The 19,454-nt window shown below is 49.0% G+C and overlaps 5 non-coding genes across 5 annotated transcripts; 4 read left to right on the forward strand and 1 right to left on the reverse strand.

Annotated features, from left to right (window-relative positions):
• Positions 1–2,940: 2,940 nt before the first annotated feature.
• Positions 2,941–3,012, reverse strand: Trnap-agg. Its single transcript has one exon. It is a non-coding gene; the product is annotated as a tRNA-Pro (tRNA).
• Positions 3,013–3,500: 488 nt separating this feature from the next.
• Positions 3,501–3,573, forward strand: Trnav-cac. The gene has a single exon. It is a non-coding gene; the product is annotated as a tRNA-Val (tRNA).
• A 158-nt stretch (positions 3,574–3,731) lies between these two features.
• Positions 3,732–3,804, forward strand: Trnav-aac. Its single transcript has one exon. It is a non-coding gene; the product is annotated as a tRNA-Val (tRNA).
• A 4,013-nt stretch (positions 3,805–7,817) lies between these two features.
• Positions 7,818–7,890, forward strand: Trnav-cac. Its single transcript has one exon. It is a non-coding gene; the product is annotated as a tRNA-Val (tRNA).
• Positions 7,891–8,048: 158 nt separating this feature from the next.
• Trnav-aac lies at positions 8,049–8,121 on the forward strand. Its single transcript has one exon. It is a non-coding gene; the product is annotated as a tRNA-Val (tRNA).
• The last annotated feature ends 11,333 nt before the right edge of the window (positions 8,122–19,454 follow it).

Below are 19,454 nucleotides of genomic sequence, written 5' to 3' on the forward strand. Positions count from 1 at the left end.
GAGGTTTCGACTTAACTCGCAGACCATCCATCTGTCGTCGTTTAAGGCTCAAGAGCTTGGCTTTAATACGACGAACATCATGGATCCGCAGTGGAGAGGTACCCGCCGCGTCATATAGTTCACGCAGGACAGAGTAGTAATATTCATACGTGTTCTTAAAATCACGCGTCCTAGCAGCACAGTAGAAAATCAAAGTCTGACGAATCTTGGGCTTGGCAAACGCAGTCCACCAAACCAGCAAGGAGGGGTATCGCGGGACAGAGCGAAGACATCGCTCCCACACGCCACTTATAACATCATCCATAGCACTGTCGGCAAGGTGGGAAACATTTAACATCCACTGGGAACGATAAAGTTTTGCAGGTTGGCGACTAAGATTTACAGTTGCAGTAAAAGCACAATGGTCAGAAAAACTAGTAGGAATAACATCGACAGAAAGAATTTTATCACATAAAAAATCAGATAAATAGAATCTGTCGAGTCTACTGCATGAGGACGCGGTAAAAAACGTATATTTCACCAGGGTTGGATATTTGTGTTCCCAAACATCACGCAGATGCATCGTACGAACTAAGTCATGTAAATCGCGGCAATAATTAAAATTGGGGGACTGGTCTGCAGGGCGTAAAACACAATTAAAATCGCCTCCGAGCAGGAGACTCCGAGGACTCTGGCGCAAAAGATAAATAAGCTCTTCTTTATAAAAGCGCGATCGAGCCACAGTGTGACCCGAACCAGAGGGGGCATACAAAACAACGAGGCGGAGATCAAAAAGACGACAACCAATCCCACGGCCAGAGTCAAGGAATTCAATGTCAGTAATAGGAATGCCCTCTCGAAAGAAAAGAGCAGTTCCTGTTGAATATTCCGGCGCGACATTAAAAACAGTTTGAAATCCAGGTAGAGAGAGATCAGAAAACAACACTTCTGCAAAAACACTACGTCCGCACAGGCGTCGTAAATAAACTGCCGCAAAGAGGCAATGCGAACGTCGGACTCAATACGGTTAACATTTAAGGTAAGAAAGGTGTATGCTTGAACCATAGAGAGAAAAGCGAGAAAACAAATCACCTACACCGACGCACCAGCGTCACAGTCCATAGCAGGGGTGACGGAGGCATCCGAGGGAGGGGGACTGCTACCCCGTTCCGCGGATCCCTTACGTTTCGGTTTTTTACGAACAGCATTAACGTTCGGCTGAACGCGTAACTTGCGTCGGCTGACGGGCAAGGAAACTTCAGCCGCCGGTGACGTAGGAGGGTCAAGTTCTGTATCCGACACCACCCGCGCCGGTCCACATGCGGGATCCGGGGTCGCGGGGGAAACATCCGACAAAACGGAATGGTCAACACCTGCACTAGCTTCCGGCAAACATGGACTGCACGGAGGCGAAACGTGAGCAGGAAGGTCCGAGGCCGCAGAGTTGGAAGGAAGTGGAGCAGCTCCGCTGGCAGAGGTATGGGGCAGCGAAGCAGGAAGTTGTCGCGGCTCCACTTGTTGTGACATCGAAGTCGGTTCGGAAGACGGCGCCAACAGGCCCGACCGACGACCCGACTCGAGAGAAGCTGCGTCGGAGGCCGGAGGGGCGCCAGCAGCCGCCACCGGAACCGCTACCTCAGGAGGGGAGGGAGCAGCTACAGTACACAGTGGCTCGGAGGATGCCGGTCGCTCGGACTGGGGCATCTCAGGGAGATCCTCATCCGTACTATTTCCATCGTGTGGGCGACGCCTCTTATTATTCAAAAGTGGCACACCCACCTGAGGGACAGACGGAACAACATCAGATTTAGCACGCAAAGGAGGAAATTCTGTATCAGGGGTGCGCAAAACCTGTGGCGGGGCGCTACTACCACTGGACTGTGCTACACCAAGAGCAGAACCACCTGCAACGAGGTCAGCGACCGTTAACTTGCGACGCTGTTCGAGAGAATTTTTTAAAACAAAAACTCTCCGCGGACAGTCGGTACGCACGTGACCACTTTCATTGCACAAAAAACAGGTGCCAACCTGACCACTATATGTTACATGGACACGATATCCACCGATCTGCAGGTGAGATGGAATATTCTGCTTAACGTGCATTTCGACTGAACGAATACCACTGTAACATTGCAGGCGATGTTGGCTTGACCAGCGTTCAAGGCGAATGCTCTTTACATCACCATACTTCTGTAGACCCTCCTTAAGATAGACATTATCCACCTCCGGTGGAAGGTTGTAAACACGAACATTGGTATACGTGATGGAAGCATTGGAAAGCAGCACGGTACTTACAGAATCATCCCGATGCCGAAAGAGAACTTGATGACCATATTTAGAAAGAATTTTATCAACCTGAAGTGGGTCCATAAACTTAACAAAGAAAACATACAGTTCGGTATCAAAATAAGCAGTGTGCACCTGATCCGAATGAACACCAAAGGTATCTACCAACCAATCATGAATCTCAAGAGAACTAGGTTGCACATGGCGGGTTGACTTGTCAAAAGCAAAACTAACTGTAGCCTGACGAGGAATAACCTGGGACGACATTTTCAAAATATGCGGTCGAAACCGCTACACAAAAAACACTGAAATAAGGACAGAAAGTAACACAAGGTACGAAACAACGACGGAGAAATACTCTCAGAAGTTGCAACACAACACGTAACAAAAACGATAGTCCACTATACGTAACGCTACGGCGGAGCGGTTATCACGTCTGCCTAACACGCAGAAGGTCCCCGGTTCGATCCCGGGCGGAAACACTTTTTCATCACTTTAAACAAGACATACCGACAAGCATTTGCCACGTTCTGTACCTAAAGCTTGGCAATCACCTTCATACGTCGGACCAGACGGTCATTTCTTTACACCAAGTATGAAATTCACTTTACACTGACGGGCAGCTTTTTGCGCTGACTCAGCCACCTACGTGCGACCAGTTTGCACAAAACGCTATTGCTCGTCCGGGATTTGAACCCGGGACCTCCTGCACCCTAAGCAGGAATCATACCCCTAGACCAACGAGCCCTGTGACAGCGTGAACGCCAATTATTTCAGCAAACTGCATCCCTCGAAGTCGTCCAGGGTGCTCTTTGAATCTGGTGCGGCTGGCGGGATGGGGAAGGTGCTTTCTGCCGGCAGTGCTGTTCTTCGACAGACTGTGTGGCGACACCGTGGGTCACGGGCAGCACCGTTCTCGGAGGTGCCGTGGCCCGCGGTCGGCGGCCTTCCAGGGCTATTGGCATCTTCATGTAGAGCTGCCGCCGGGTGCGCACTGCCTGCTGCTAAGGAGGTGATTGTTTTTGCTGATGTGACTTGCAATAACGACTGCGCGAAACGCCGCTATCTCGTTGGGGATGCTACGACATACACCCTCTCGAGCACCCCGAATACTTGTTGAGCCCTCGGCTACGATGGGTTTCAGGCTGTCAAATGAACTATGGTGTGTGCATGCGCGGACGGGAGAAAGGCTGAGGCGTCTTCGAGTGTACAAGGATGGACAGAGCGTATCCGTCGTTTCCGTAGTGTAGCGGTTATCACGTCTGCTTCACACGCAGAAGGTCCCCGGTTCGATCCCGGGCGGGAACAGTATTTTCCTGCCTATGTCGCATACTACTCGAGTGAGCCACGTCGTGTGTGGATCTGCTACATGTACCTTCGTCATGCAAGTGCCGCATTTACTGAATTTTTAAGTTACGATGGCAACCTTGCTACAAGTTCTCTGAGAAGCAAGAACGAAAGCAGTAGTTTCCGTGGTGTAGCGGTTATCACGTCTGCCTAACACGCGGAAGGTCCCCGGTTCGATCCCGGGCGAAAACACTTTTTCATCACTTTAAACAAGACATACCGACAAGCATTTGCCACGTTCTGTACCTAAAGCTTGGCAATCACCTTCATACGTCGGACCAGACGGTCATTTCTTTACACCAAGTATGAAATTCACTTTACACTGACGGGCAGCTTTTTGCGCTGACTCAGCCTCCTACGTGCGACCAGTTTGCACAAAACGCTAGGGCTCGTCCGGGATTTGAACCCGGGACCTCCTGCACCCTAAGCAGGAATCATACCCCTTTTTTTTTTTTTTTTTTATTTTTTTCCCTACTTTAAAATCGGCAGGCACATCCATCCCCCTGACAATCTCATTTAAAATCTGCGTAAAAATGCCACCCAAAAGAGGCCAAAAACGGAGATAAAATTCTTTAGGCAGGCCGTCTGGACCCGGCGATTTACTTGACGGAGAGCGAGCAATAAAAGCGAAAACATCATCTACCTGGAACTCCCGGAGAAATTCGCCGTTCGCGTCAGGCGCGATCGTCGCAGTTAGATCCCCAAAGACATCATCCGAAAGAGACTCACCAGAATCATCGGCAGAATATAGACTAGTGTAATACTGATGAAGAGCACGAACCATTTCCTCCTGTGCAATAAGCTGTCGCCCATCATCCACCGTAAGAGAAGAGATGAAGGAGCGACGACGACGAGTCTGATGCCGTAGCAGGTGGTACAAGGATGTCAGTTCACCTTCAACAAGAGAGTGAGGTTTCGACTTAACTCGCAGACCATCCATCTGTCGTCGTTTAAGGCTCAAGAGCTTGGCTTTAATACGACGAACATCATGGATCCGCAGTGGAGAGGTACCCGCCGCGTCATATAGTTCACGCAGGACAGAGTAGTAATATTCATACGTGTTCTTAAAATCACGCGTCCTAGCAGCACAGTAGAAAATCAAAGTCTGACGAATCTTGGGCTTGGCAAACGCAGTCCACCAAACCAGCAAGGAGGGGTATCGCGGGACAGAGCGAAGACATCGCTCCCACACGCCACTTATAACATCATCCATAGCACTGTCGGCAAGGTGGGAAACATTTAACATCCACTGGGAACGATAAAGTTTTGCAGGTTGGCGACTAAGATTTACAGTTGCAGTAAAAGCACAATGGTCAGAAAAACTAGTAGGAATAACATCGACAGAAAGAATTTTATCACATAAAAAATCAGATAAATAGAATCTGTCGAGTCTACTGCATGAGGACGCGGTAAAAAACGTATATTTCACCAGGGTTGGATATTTGTGTTCCCAAACATCACGCAGATGCATCGTACGAACTAAGTCATGTAAATCACGGCAATAATTAAAATTGGGGGACTGGTCTGCAGGGCGTAAAACACAATTAAAATCGCCTCCGAGCAGGAGACTCCGAGGACTCTGGCGCAAAAGATAAATAAGCTCTTCTTTATAAAAGCGCGACCGAGCCACAGTGTGACCCGAACCAGAGGGGGCATACAAAACAACGAGGCGGAGATCAAAAAGACGACAACCAATCCCACGGCCAGAGTCAAGGAATTCAATGTCAGTAATAGGAATGCCCTCTCGAAAGAAAAGAGCAGTTCCTGTTGAATATTCCGGCGCGACATTAAAAACAGTTTGAAATCCAGGTAGAGAGAGATCAGAAAACAACACTTCCTGCAAAAACACTACGTCCGCACAGGCGTCGTAAATAAACTGCCGCAAAGAGGCAATGCGAACGTCGGACTCAATACGGTTAACATATAAGGTAAGAAAGGTGTATGCTTGAACCATAGAGAGAAAAGCGAGAAAACAAATCACCTACACCGACGCACCAGCGTCACAGTCCATAGCAGGGGTGACAGAGGCATCCGAGGGAGGGGGACTGCTACCCCGTTCCGCGGATCCCTTACGTTTCGGTTTTTTACGAACAGCATTAACGTTCGGCTGAACGCGTAACTTGCGTCGGCTGACGGGCAAGGAAACTTCAGCCGCCGGTGACGTAGGAGGGTCAAGTTCTGTATCCGACACCACCCGCGCCGGTCCACATGCGGGATCCGGGGTCGCGGGGGAAACATCCGACAAAACGGAATGGTCAACACCTGCACTAGCTTCTGGCAAACATGGACTGCACGGAGGCGAAACGTGAGCAGGAAGGTCCGAGGCCGCAGAGTTGGAAGGAAGCGGAGCAGCTCCGCTGGCAGAGGTATGGGGCAGCGAATCAGGAAGTTGTCGCGGCTCCACTTGTTGTGACATCGAAGTCGGTTCGGAAGACGGCGCCAACAGGCCCGACCGACGACCCGACTCGAGAGAAGCTGCGTCGGAGGCCGGAGGGGCGCCAGCAGCCGCCACCGGAACCGCTACCTCAGGAGGGCAGGGAGCAGCTACAGTACACAGTGGCTCGGAGGATGCCGGTCGCTCGGACTGGGGCATCTCAGGGAGATCCTCATCCGTACTATTTCCATCGTGTGGGCGACGCCTCTTATTATTCAAAAGTGGCACACCCACCTGAGGGACAGACGGAACAACATCAGATTTAGCACGCAAAGGAGGAAATTCTGTATCAGGGGTGCGCAAAACCTGTGGAGGGGCGCTACTACCACTGGACTGTGCTACACCAAGAGCAGAACCACCTGCAACGAGGTCAGCGACCGTTAACTTGCGACGCTGTTCGAGAGAATTTTTTAAAACAAAAACTCTCCGCGGACAGTCGGTACGCACGTGACCACTTTCATTGCACAAAAAACAGGTGCCCACCTGACCACTATATGTTACATGGACACGATATCCACCGATCTGCAGGTGAGATGGAATATTCTGCTTAACGTGCATTTCGACTGAACGAATACCACTGTAACATTGCAGGCGATGTTGGCTTGACCAGCGTTCAAGGCGAATGCTCTTTACATCACCATACTTCTGTAGACCCTCCTTAAGATAGACATTATCCACCTCCGGTGGAAGGTTGTAAACACGAACATTGGTATACGTGATGGAAGCATTGGAAAGCAGCACGGTACTTACAGAATCATCCCGATGCCGAAAGAGAACTTGATGACCATATTTAGAAAGAATTTTATCAACCTGAAGTGGGTCCATAAACTTAACAAAGAAAACATACAGTTCGGTATCAAAATAAGCAGTGTGCACCTGATCCGAATGAACACCAAAGGTATCTACCAACCAATCATGAATCTCAAGAGAACTAGGTTGCACATGGCGGGTTGACGTGTCAAAAGCAAAACTAACTGTAGCCTGACGAGGAATAACCTGGGACGACATTTTCAAAATATGCGGTCGAAACCGCTACACAAAAAAAACACTGAAATAAGGACAGAAAGTAACACAAGGTACGAAACAACGACGGAGAAACACTCACAGAAGTTGCAACACAACACGTAAACAAAAACGATAGTCCACTATACGTAACGCTACGGCGGAGCGGAAGACTAGGCACGTCCACACTGCACGGCGTCTAAAGCGGAACTGGCGGGCGGGATTTGAAAACGGGGCCTCCTGCACCCTAAGCAGGAATCATACCCCTAGACCAACGAGCCCTGTGACAGCGTGAACGCCAATTATTTCAGCAAACTGCATCCCTCGAAGTCGTCCAGGGTGCTCTTTGAATCTGGTGCGGCTGGCGGGATGGGGAAGGTGCTTTCTGCCGGCAGTGCTGTTCTTCGACAGACTGTGTGGCGACACCGTGGGTCACGGGCAGCACCGTTCTCGGAGGTGCCGTGGCCCGCGGTCGGCGGCCTTCCAGGGCTATTGGCATCTTCATGTAGAGCTGCCGCCGGGTGCGCACTGCCTGCTGCTAAGGAGGTGATTGTTTTTGCTGATGTGACTTGCAATAACGACTGCGCGAAACGCCGCTATCTCGTTGGGGATGCTACGACATACACCCTCTCGAGCACCCCGAATACTTGTTGAGCCCTCGGCTACGATGGGTTTCAGGCTGTCAAATGAACTATGGTGTGTGCATGCGCGGACGGGAGAAAGGCTGAGGCGTCTTCGAGTGTACAAGGATGGACAGAGCGTATCCGTCGTTTCCGTAGTGTAGCGGTTGTCACGTCTGCTTCACACGCAGAAGGTTCCCGGTTCGATCCCGGGCGGGAACAGTATTCTCCTGCCTATGTCGCATACTACTCGAGTGAGCCACGTCGTGTGTGGATCTGCTACATGTACCTTCGTCATGCAAGTGCCGCATTTACTGAATTTTTAAGTTACGATGGCAACCTTGCTACAAGTTCTCTGAGAAGCAAGAACGAAAGCAGTAGTTTCCGTGGTGTAGCGGTTATCACGTCTGCCTAACGCGCAGAAGGTCCCCGGTTCGATCCCGGGCGGAAACACTTTTTCATCACTTTAAACAAGACATACCGACAAGCATTTGCCACGTTATGTACCTAAAGCTTGGCAATCACCTTCATACGTCGGACCAGACGGTCATTTCTTTACACCAAGTATGAAATTTACACTGACGGGCAGCTTTTTGCGCTGACTCAGCCACCTACGTGCGACCAGTTTGCACAAAACGCTAGGGCTCGTCCGGGATTTGAACCCGGGACCTCCTGCACCCTAAGCAGGAATCATACCCCTTTTTTTTTTTTTTTTTTTTTTTTTTTTTTTTTTTTTTTTTTTTTTTTTTTTTTTTTGAAGCAGACACTCTACCACTCGAACGAATATATCTATTGAAAAAAATATTAAAGAATATCCACCACACAGCCACTTCAAAAGAAGTACAGTACTGAAATTAAAATCCTAAAACATGACTATATAATGTAGACTGCTTACTGAAATAAAGGTTAAAACACGAAAACTTCAGTCCTGGTGTAGAGAAGAAACATACATAAAGGCGGCAAATTCAGAAACAGTATAAAAGAAAATGGCTCACACAGGTGACCTTAGCCAACACCCTCTCTTTCAAATGTCAGGCTAAGCATATTGGCAAAATCATCTCGGAGGCCTGGCAATCGCAAGCGCTGCCAGTAAGCAGTAAGCATGTACTGCCGAAACGCTAGGTGTCCATCCTCTTCATGACAACTGTTGACAAAATGTACGAAATGGCCAATCAACCACATGACGGTATGGAGCTTCGTCCGCGGAAAAAAGGAAGAATCGGGCCGGACGATGATGTCAATAGTATAAGCGGCTTCAGCAGACCTAGTGACAAAAGCAAGTTGTTTCCTGAGCCAACGCCAATTAGCAAGGTGCCCACAGCAGGTGAATCGATGTTCAAGGGTATCCAGGAGACCACACCGAGTACAGGTGTCCGTGTCAGAAAGACCAATACGGTGCAGTCGTACATTGGTGGGAACCAAATTATTTATTACCCTATACCACGTGGACGCCACGGCCATAGAGTGGATCGGCAGACTAACGTTCTTCCAGACGTTCCTCCAGGACACGGATGGAGACGCCAGTTCTATTGGATTGGGACTGGCCAGCCCCTCCCAGCGGGCAATCAAGCTCTTGGTCGTTGGCACCGGTCGCCGCAAGAAGACGTCACCGAGGTAACTCACCGCAATGTAAAATTCCCGAATGTGTTTCAACTTAAAATTTAGGCGTCCGACATCGACAGGTGGAGCAAGGCTCGCCGGACGCACAACAGTAAAAAGCCTGGATGTAATTGAAGTCACTTCTTGCGTAACAATTAGAGTCGTTCGGCGGACGTACAAAGCAGATGCCTTGCGAGTAATGTCAGAGAGGCCCAAGCCTCCGGAGAGACGCGGTTTCGTCATTACCTCGTAACGTAACTTGAATAGATGGCCCTTCCATATAAACCTGCTAGACAATTGGCGCAACCTTTTCGCCACCATCATGGGAAGTGGGAACAGCTGAGCAACATAATAAGCTTTACATAGGACGTAGGTGTCTAAAATTCGGACTTTTTGCAAAATGGTAGCAGAGCGCTGCTCATGGACCATCAGAGCCCCCTGTATCTTCTCGGTGACAGATGTCCAATTGAGAGCCGCCATTTTTAGAGGACACCGATCAATGATAATCCCCAAGGACGTATGGCGATCGACAAAAGTGGCCCAAGGGACGTCAGCATCGCGAAATCCTCGAATATCAAGGAACTTACATTTACCCTGATTGAGACGCGCTCCAGAGACACGACAGTATGCATCAACTGCCCCTTTCAACAACGGGATATCATCTCGTTGACGGAGGAGAACAACGACATCATCCGCATATGCCTTAACCGAGAGCTTCCCACCAGAGAGGGACATACCCTGAAGCTTGAGAGCAATAGTCCGAAGCAGCGGTTCCAGGGACAAAACGAATAAAGACATAGAGAGCGGACTACCCTGAGGCACTCCGCGGCGGATAGCAATGGGCGGCGTCAGCTGCCCATTGACTGACACCCGAGCTGTTATTCCCCTGTACAAATTGCCAAGAACACCACGTGATGAAGCGTTAAAACCTATTGTACCTAAAACACGATCTAAAAACACATGACTGACGTGATCAAAAGCCTTATAAAAATCAAGGAAGGCAAAGGCACAATGTACGTTTGTAACCGCCGCAACCGAGACAACATCCCGATATTCGGCTCCTGGTGTCAGAATAGATCTATCATGAAAACAACATTGATGTGCACCAATCACACCCCGAAGCAGAGAAGACAGCCGGCTATTGAGCGCTCTAGCAGCTGTCTTATAGTCAAAATTCAGCAATGTGAGCGGACGAAGATTGGCAGCAGATAAACGACCAGAGGACTTCGGAATTAAAACAATTTTCCCTACTTTAAAATCGGCAGGCACATCCATCCCTCTGACAATCTCATTTAAAATCTGCGTAAAAATGCCACCCAAAAGAGGCCAAAAACGGAGATAAAATTCTTTAGGCAGGCCGTCTGGACCCGGCGATTTACTGGACGGAGAGCGAGCAATAAAATCGAAAACATCATCTACCTGGAACTCCCGGAGAAATTCGCCGTTCGCGTCAGGCGCGATCGTCGCAGTTAGATCCCCAAAGACATCATCCGAAAGAGACTCACCAGAATCATCGGCAGAATAGAGACTAGTGTAATACTGATGAAGAGCACGAACCATTTCCTCCTGTGCACTAAGCTGTCGCCCATCATCCACCGTAAGAGAAGAGATGAAGGAGCGACGACGACGAGTCTGATGCCGTAGCAGGTGGTACAAGGATGTCAGTTCACCTTCAACAAGAGAGTGAGGTTTCGACTTAACTCGCAGACCATCCATCTGTCGTCGTTTAAGGCTCAAGAGCTTGGCTTTAATACGACGAACATCATGGATCCGCAGTGGAGAGGTACCCGCCGCGTCATATAGTTCACGCAGGACAGAGTAGTAATATTCATACGTGTTCTTAAAATCACGCGTCCTAGCAGCACAGTAGAAAATCAAAGTCTGACGAATCTTGGGCTTGGCAAACGCAGTCCACCAAACCAGCAAGGAGGGGTATCGCGGGACAGAGCGAAGACATCGCTCCCACACGCCACTTATAACATCATCCATAGCACTGTCGGCAAGGTGGGAAACATTTAACATCCACTGGGAACGATAAAGTTTTGCAGGTTGGCGACTAAGATTTACAGTTGCAGTAAAAGCACAATGGTCAGAAAAACTAGTAGGAATAACATCGACAGAAAGAATTTTATCACATAAAAAATCAGATAAATAGAATCTGTCGAGTCTACTGCATGAGGACGCGGTAAAAAACGTATATTTCACCAGGGTTGGATATTTGTGTTCCCAAACATCACGCAGATGCATCGTACGAACTAAGTCATGTAAATCACGGCAATAATTAAAATTGGGGGACTGGTCTGCAGGGCGTAAAACACAATTAAAATCGCCTCCGAGCAGGAGACTCCGAGGACTCTGGCGCAAAAGATAAATAAGCTCTTCTTTATAAAAGCGCGATCGAGCCACAGTGTGACCCGAACCAGAGGGGGCATACAAAACAACGAGGCGGAGATCAAAAAGACGACAACCAATCCCACGGCCAGAGTCAAGGAATTCAATGTCAGTAATAGGAATGCCCTCTCGAAAGAAAAGAGCAGTTCCTGTTGAATATTCCGGCGCGACATTAAAAACAGTTTGAAATCCAGGTAGAGAGAGATCAGAAAACAACACTTCTGCAAAAACACTACGTCCGCACAGGCGTCGTAAATAAACTGCCGCAAAGAGGCAATGCGAACGTCGGACTCAATACGGTTAACATTTAAGGTAAGAAAGGTGTATGCTTGAACCATAGAGAGAAAAGCGAGAAAACAAATCACCTACACCGACGCACCAGCGTCACAGTCCATAGCAGGGGTGACGGAGGCATCCGAGGGAGGGGGACTGCTACCCCGTTCCGCGGATCCCTTACGTTTCGGTTTTTTACGAACAGCATTAACGTTCGGCTGAACGCGTAACTTGCGTCGGCTGACGGGCAAGGAAACTTCAGCCGCCGGTGACGTAGGAGGGTCAAGTTCTGTATCCGACACCACCCGCGCCGGTCCACATGCGGGATCCGGGGTCGCGGGGGACACATCCGACAAAACGGAATGGTCAACACCTGCACTAGCTTCCGGCAAACATGGACTGCACGGAGGCGAAACGTGAGCAGGAAGGTCCGAGGCCGCAGAGTTGGAAGGAAGCGGAGCAGCTCCGCTGGCAGAGGTATGGGGCAGCGAAGCAGGAGGTTGTCGCGGCTCCACTTGTTGTGACATCGAAGTCGGTTCGGAAGACGGCGCCAACAGGCCCGACCGACGACCCGACTCGAGAGAAGCTGCGTCGGAGGCCGGAGGGGCGCCAGCAGCCGCCACCGGAACCGCTACCTCAGGAGGGCAGGGAGCAGCTACAGTACACAGTGGCTCGGAGGATGCCGGTCGCTCGGACTGGGGCATCTCAGGGAGATCCTCATCCGTACTATTTCCATCGTGTGGGCGACGCCTCTTATTATTCAAAAGTGGCACACCCACCTGAGGGACAGACGGAACAACATCAGATTTAGCACGCAAAGGAGGAAATTCTGTATCAGGGGTGCGCAAAACCTGTGGCGGGGCGCTACTACCACTGGACTGTGCTACACCAAGAGCAGAACCACCTGCAACGAGGTCAGCGACCGTTAACTTGCGACGCTGTTCGAGAGAATTTTTTAAAACAAAAACTCTCCGCGGACAGTCGGTACGCACGTGACCACTTTCATTGCACAAAAAACATGTGCCAACCTGACCACTATATGTTACATGGACACGATATCCACCGATCTGCAGGTGAGATGGAATATTCTGCTTAACGTGCATTTCGACTGAACGAATACCACTGTAACATTGCAGGCGATGTTGGCTTGACCAGCGTTCAAGGCGAATGCTCTTTACATCACCATACTTCTGTAGACCCTCCTTAAGATAGACATTATCCACCTCCGGTGGAAGGTTGTAAACACGAACATTGGTATACGTGATGGAAGCATTGGAAAGCAGCACGGTACTTACAGAATCATCCCGATGCCGAAAGAGAACTTGATGACCATATTTAGAAAGAATTTTATCAACCTGAAGTGGGTCCATAAACTTAACAAAGAAAACATACAGTTCGGTATCAAAATAAGCAGTGTGCACCTGATCCGAATGAACACCAAAGGTATCTACCAACCAATCATGAATCTCAAGAGAACTAGGTTGCACATGGCGGGTTGACTTGTCAAAAGCAAAACTAACTGTAGCCTGACGAGGAATAACCTGGGACGACATTTTCAAAATATGCGGTCGAAACCGCTACACAAAAAACACTGAAATAAGGACAGAAAGTAACACAAGGTACGAAACAACGACGGAGAAATACTCTCAGAAGTTGCAACACAACACGTAACAAAAACGATAGTCCACTATACGTAACGCTACGGCGGAGCGGTTATCACGTCTGCCTAACACGCAGAAGGTCCCCGGTTCGATCCCGGGCGGAAACACTTTTTCATCACTTTAAACAAGACATACCGACAAGCATTTGCCACGTTCTGTACCTAAAGCTTGGCAATCACCTTCATACGTCGGACCAGACGGTCATTTCTTTACACCAAGTATGAAATTCACTTTACACTGACGGGCAGCTTTTTGCGTTGACTCAGCCACCTACGTGCGACCAGTTTGCACAAAACGCTAGGGCTCGTCCGGGATTTGAACCCGGGACCTCCTGCACCCTAAGCAGGAATCATACCCCTTTTTTTTTTTTTTTTTTTTTTTTTTTTTTTTTTTGAAGCAGACACTCTACCACTCGAACGAATATATCTATTGAAAAAAATATTAAAGAATATCCACCACACAGCCACTTCAAAAGAAGTACAGTACTGAAATTAAAATCCTAAAACATGACTATATAATGTAGACTGCTTACTGAAATAAAGGTTAAAACACGAAAACTTCAGTCCTGGTGTAGAGAAGAAACATACATAAAGGCGGCAAATTCAGAAACAGTATAAAAGAAAATGGCTCACACAGGTGACCTTAGCCAACACCCTCTCTTTCAAATGTCAGGCTAAGCATATTGGCAAAATCATCTCGGAGGCCTGGCAATCGCAAGCGCTGCCAGTAAGCAGTAAGCATGTACTGCCGAAACGCTAGGTGTCCATCCTCTTCATGACAACTGTTGACAAAATGTACGAAATGGCCAATCAACCACATGACGGTATGGAGCTTCGTCCGCGGAAAAAAGGAAGAATCGGGCCGGACGATGATGTCAATAGTATAAGCGGCTTCAGCAGACCTAGTGACAAAAGCAAGTTGTTTCCTGAGCCAACGCCAATTAGCAAGGTGCCCACAGCAGGTGAATCGATGTTCAAGGGTATCCAGGAGACCACACCGAGTACAGGTGTCCGTGTCAGAAAGACCAATACGGTGCAGTCGTACATTGGTGGGAACCAAATTATTTATTACCCTATACCACGTGGACGCCACGGCCATAGAGTGGATCGGCAGACTAACGTTCTTCCAGACGTTCCTCCAGGACACGGATGGAGACGCCAGTTCTATTGGATTGGGACTGGCCAGCCCCTCCCAGCGGGCAATCAAGCTCTTGGTCGTTGGCACCGGTCGCCGCAAGAAGACGTCACCGAGGTAACTCACCGCAATGTAAAATTCCCGAATGTGTTTCAACTTAAAATTTAGGCGTCCGACATCGACAGGTGGAGCAAGGCTCGCCGGACGCACAACAGTAAAAAGCCTGGATGTAATTGAAGTCACTTCTTGCGTAACAATTAGAGTCGTTCGGCGGACGTACAAAGCAGACGCCTTGCGAGTAATGTCAGAGAGGCCCAAGCCTCCGGAGAGACGCGGTTTCGTCATTACCTCGTAACGTAACTTGAATAGATGGCCCTTCCATATAAACCTGCTAGACAATTGGCGCAACCTTTTCGCCACCATCATGGGAAGTGGGAACAGCTGAGCAACATAATAAGCTTTACATAGGACGTAGGTGTCTAAAATTCGGACTTTTTGCAAAATGGTAGCAGAGCGCTGCTCATGGACCATCAGAGCCCCCTGTATCTTCTCGGTGACAGATGTCCAATTGAGAGCCGCCATTTTTAGAGGACACCGATCAATGATAATCCCCAAGGACGTATGGCGATCGACAAAAGTGGCCCAAGGGACGTCAGCATCGCGAAATCCTCGAATATCAAGGAACTTACATTTACCCTGATTGAGACGCGCTCCAGAGACACGACAGTATGCATCAACTGCCCCTTTCAACAACGGGATATCATCTCGTTGACGGAGGAGAACAACGACATCATCCGCATATGCCTTAACCGAGAGCTTCCCACCAGAGAGGGACATACCCTGAAGCTTGAGAGCAATAGTCCGAAGCAGCGGTTCCAGGGACAAAACGAATAAAGACATAGAGAGCGGACTACCCTGAGGCACTCCGCGGCGGATAGCAATGGGCGGCGTCAGCTGCCCATTGACTGACACCCGAGCTGTTATTCCCCTGTACAAATTGCCAAGAACACCACGTGATGAAGCGTTAAAACCTATTGTACCTAAAACACGATCTAAAAACACATGACTGACGTGATCAAAAGCCTTATAAAAATCAAGGAAGGCAAAGGCACAATGTACGTTTGTAACCGCCGCAACCGAGACAACATCCCGATATTCGGCTCCTGGTGTCAGAATAGATCTATCATGAAAACAACATTGATGTGCACCAATCACACCCCGAAGCAGAGAAGACAGCCGGCTATTGAGCGCTCTAGCAGCTGTCTTATAGTCAAAATTCAGCAATGTGAGCGGACGAAGATTGGCAGCAGATAAACGACCAGAGGACTTCGGAATTAAAACAATTTTCCCTACTTTAAAATCGGCAGGCACATCCATCCCTCTGACAATCTCATTTAAAATCTGCGTAAAAATGCCACCCAAAAGAGGCCAAAAACGGAGATAAAATTCTTTAGGCAGGCCGTCTGGACCCGGCGATTTACTGGACGGAGAGCGAGCAATAAAATCGAAAACATCATCTACCTGGAACTCCCGGAGAAATTCGCCGTTCGCGTCAGGCGCGATCGTCGCAGTTAGATCCCCAAAGACATCATCCGAAAGAGACTCACCAGAATCATCGGCAGAATAGAGACTAGTGTAATACTGATGAAGAGCACGAACCATTTCCTCCTGTGCACTAAGCTGTCGCCCATCATCCACCGTAAGAGAAGAGATGAAGGAGCGACGACGACGAGTCTGATGCCGTAGCAGGTGGTACAAGGATGTCAGTTCACCTTCAACAAGAGAGTGAGGTTTCGACTTAACTCGCAGACCATCCATCTGTCGTCGTTTAAGGCTCAAGAGCTTGGCTTTAATACGACGAACATCATGGATCCGCAGTGGAGAGGTACCCGCCGCGTCATATAGTTCACGCAGGACAGAGTAGTAATATTCATACGTGTTCTTAAAATCACGCGTCCTAGCAGCACAGTAGAAAATCAAAGTCTGACGAATCTTGGGCTTGGCAAACGCAGTCCACCAAACCAGCAAGGAGGGGTATCGCGGGACAGAGCGAAGACATCGCTCCCACACGCCACTTATAACATCATCCATAGCACTGTCGGCAAGGTGGGAAACATTTAACATCCACTGGGAACGATAAAGTTTTGCAGGTTGGCGACTAAGATTTACAGTTGCAGTAAAAGCACAATGGTCAGAAAAACTAGTAGGAATAACATCGACAGAAAGAATTTTATCACATAAAAAATCAGATAAATAGAATCTGTCGAGTCTACTGCATGAGGACGCGGTAAAAAACGTATATTTCACCAGGGTTGGATATTTGTGTTCCCAAACATCACGCAGATGCATCGTACGAACTAAGTCATGTAAATCACGGCAATAATTAAAATTGGGGGACTGGTCTGCAGGGCGTAAAACACAATTAAAATCGCCTCCGAGCAGGAGACTCCGAGGACTCTGGCGCAAAAGATAAATAAGCTCTTCTTTATAAAAGCGCGATCGAGCCACAGTGTGACCCGAACCAGAGGGGGCATACAAAACAACGAGGCGGAGATCAAAAAGACGACAACCAATCCCACGGCCAGAGTCAAGGAATTCAATGTCAGTAATAGGAATGCCCTCTCGAAAGAAAAGAGCAGTTCCTGTTGAATATTCCGGCGCGACATTAAAAACAGTTTGAAATCCAGGTAGAGAGAGATCAGAAAACAACACTTCCTGCAAAAACACTACGTCCGCACAGGCGTCGTAAATAAACTGCCGCAAAGAGGCAATGCGAACGTCGGACTCAATACGGTTAACATTTAAGGTAAGAAAGGTGTATGCTTGAACCATAGAGAGAAAAGCGAGAAAACAAATCACCTACACCGACGCACCAGCGTCACAGTCCATAGCAGGGGTGACGGAGGCATCCGAGGGAGGGGGACTGCTACCCCGTTCCGCGGATCCCTTACGTTTCGGTTTTTTACGAACAGCATTAACGTTCGGCTGAACGCGTAACTTGCGTCGGCTGACGGGCAAGGAAACTTCAGCCGCCGGTGACGTAGGAGGGTCAAGTTCTGTATCCGACACCACCCGCGCCGGTCCACATGCGGGATCCGGGGTCGCGGGGGAAACATCCGACAAAACGGAATGGTCAACACCTGCACTAGCTTCCGGCAAACATGGACTGCACGGAGGCGAAACGTGAGCAGGAAGGTCCGAGGCCGCAGAGTTGGAAGGAAGCGGAGCAGCTCCGCTGGCAGAGGTATGGGGCAGCGAAGCAGGAGGTTGTCGCGGCTCCACTTGTTGTGACATCGAAGTCGGTTCGGAAGACGGCGCCAACAGGCCCGACCGACGACCCGACTCGAGAGAAGCTGCGTCGGAGGCCGGAGGGGCGCCAGCAGCCGCCACCGGAACCGCTACCTCAGGAGGGCAGGGAGCAGCTACAGTACACAGTGGCTCGGAGGATGCCGGTCGCTCGGACTGGGGCATCTCAGGGAGATCCTCATCCGTACTATTTCCATCGTGTGGGCGACGCCTCTTATTATTCAAAAGTGGCACACCCACCTGAGGGACAGACGGAACAACATCAGATTTAGCACGCAAAGGAGGAAATTCTGTATCAGGGGTGCGCAAAACCTGTGGCGGGGCGCTACTACCACTGGACTGTGCTACACCAAGAGCAGAACCACCTGCAACGAGGTCAGCGACCGTTAACTTGCGACGCTGTTCGAGAGAATTTTTTAAAACAAAAACTCTCCGCGGACAGTCGGTACGCACGTGACCACTTTCATTGCACAAAAAACAGGTGCCAACCTGACCACTATATGTTACATGGACACGATATCCACCGATCTGCAGGTGAGATGGAATATTCTGCTTAACGTGCATTTCGACTGAACGAATACCACTGTAACATTGCAGGCGATGTTGGCTTGACCAGCGTTCAAGGCGAATGCTCTTTACATCACCATACTTCTGTAGACCCTCCTTAAGATAGACATTATCCACCTCTGGTGGAAGGTTGTAAACACGAACATTGGTATACGTGATGGAAGCATTGGAAAGCAGCACGGTACTTACAGAATCATCCCGATGCCGAAAGAGAACTTGATGACCATATTTAGAAAGAATTTTATCAACCTGAAGTGGGTCCATAAACTTAACAAAGAAAACATACAGTTCGGTATCAAAATAAGCAGTGTGCACCTGATCCGAATGAACACCAAAGGTATCTACCAACCAATCATGAATCTCAAGAGAACTAGGTTGCACATGGCGGGTTGACTTGTCAAAAGCAAAACTAACTGTAGCCTGACGAGGAATAACCTGGGACGACATTTTCAAAATATGCGGTCGAAACCGCTACACAAAAAACACTGAAATAAGGACAGAAAGTAACACAAGGTACGAAACAACGACGGAGAAATACTCTCAGAAGTTGCAACACAACACGTAACAAAAACGATAGTCCACTATACGTAACGCTACGGCGGAGCGGTTATCACGTCTGCCTAACACGCAGAAGGTCCCCGGTTCGATCCCGGGCGGAAACACTTTTTCATCACTTTAAACAAGACATACCGACAAGCATTTGCCACGTTCTGTACCTAAAGCTTGGCAATCACCTTCATACGTCGGACCAGACGGTCATTTCTTTACACCAAGTATGAAATTCACTTTACACTGACGGGCAGCTTTTTGCGCTGACTCAGCCACCTACGTGCGACCAGTTTGCACAAAACGCTA

The sequence above is a fragment of the Schistocerca piceifrons genome, unplaced genomic scaffold, assembly GCF_021461385.2.
Source record: "Schistocerca piceifrons isolate TAMUIC-IGC-003096 unplaced genomic scaffold, iqSchPice1.1 HiC_scaffold_538, whole genome shotgun sequence".
Classification (NCBI taxonomy): domain Eukaryota; kingdom Metazoa; phylum Arthropoda; class Insecta; order Orthoptera; family Acrididae; genus Schistocerca; species Schistocerca piceifrons.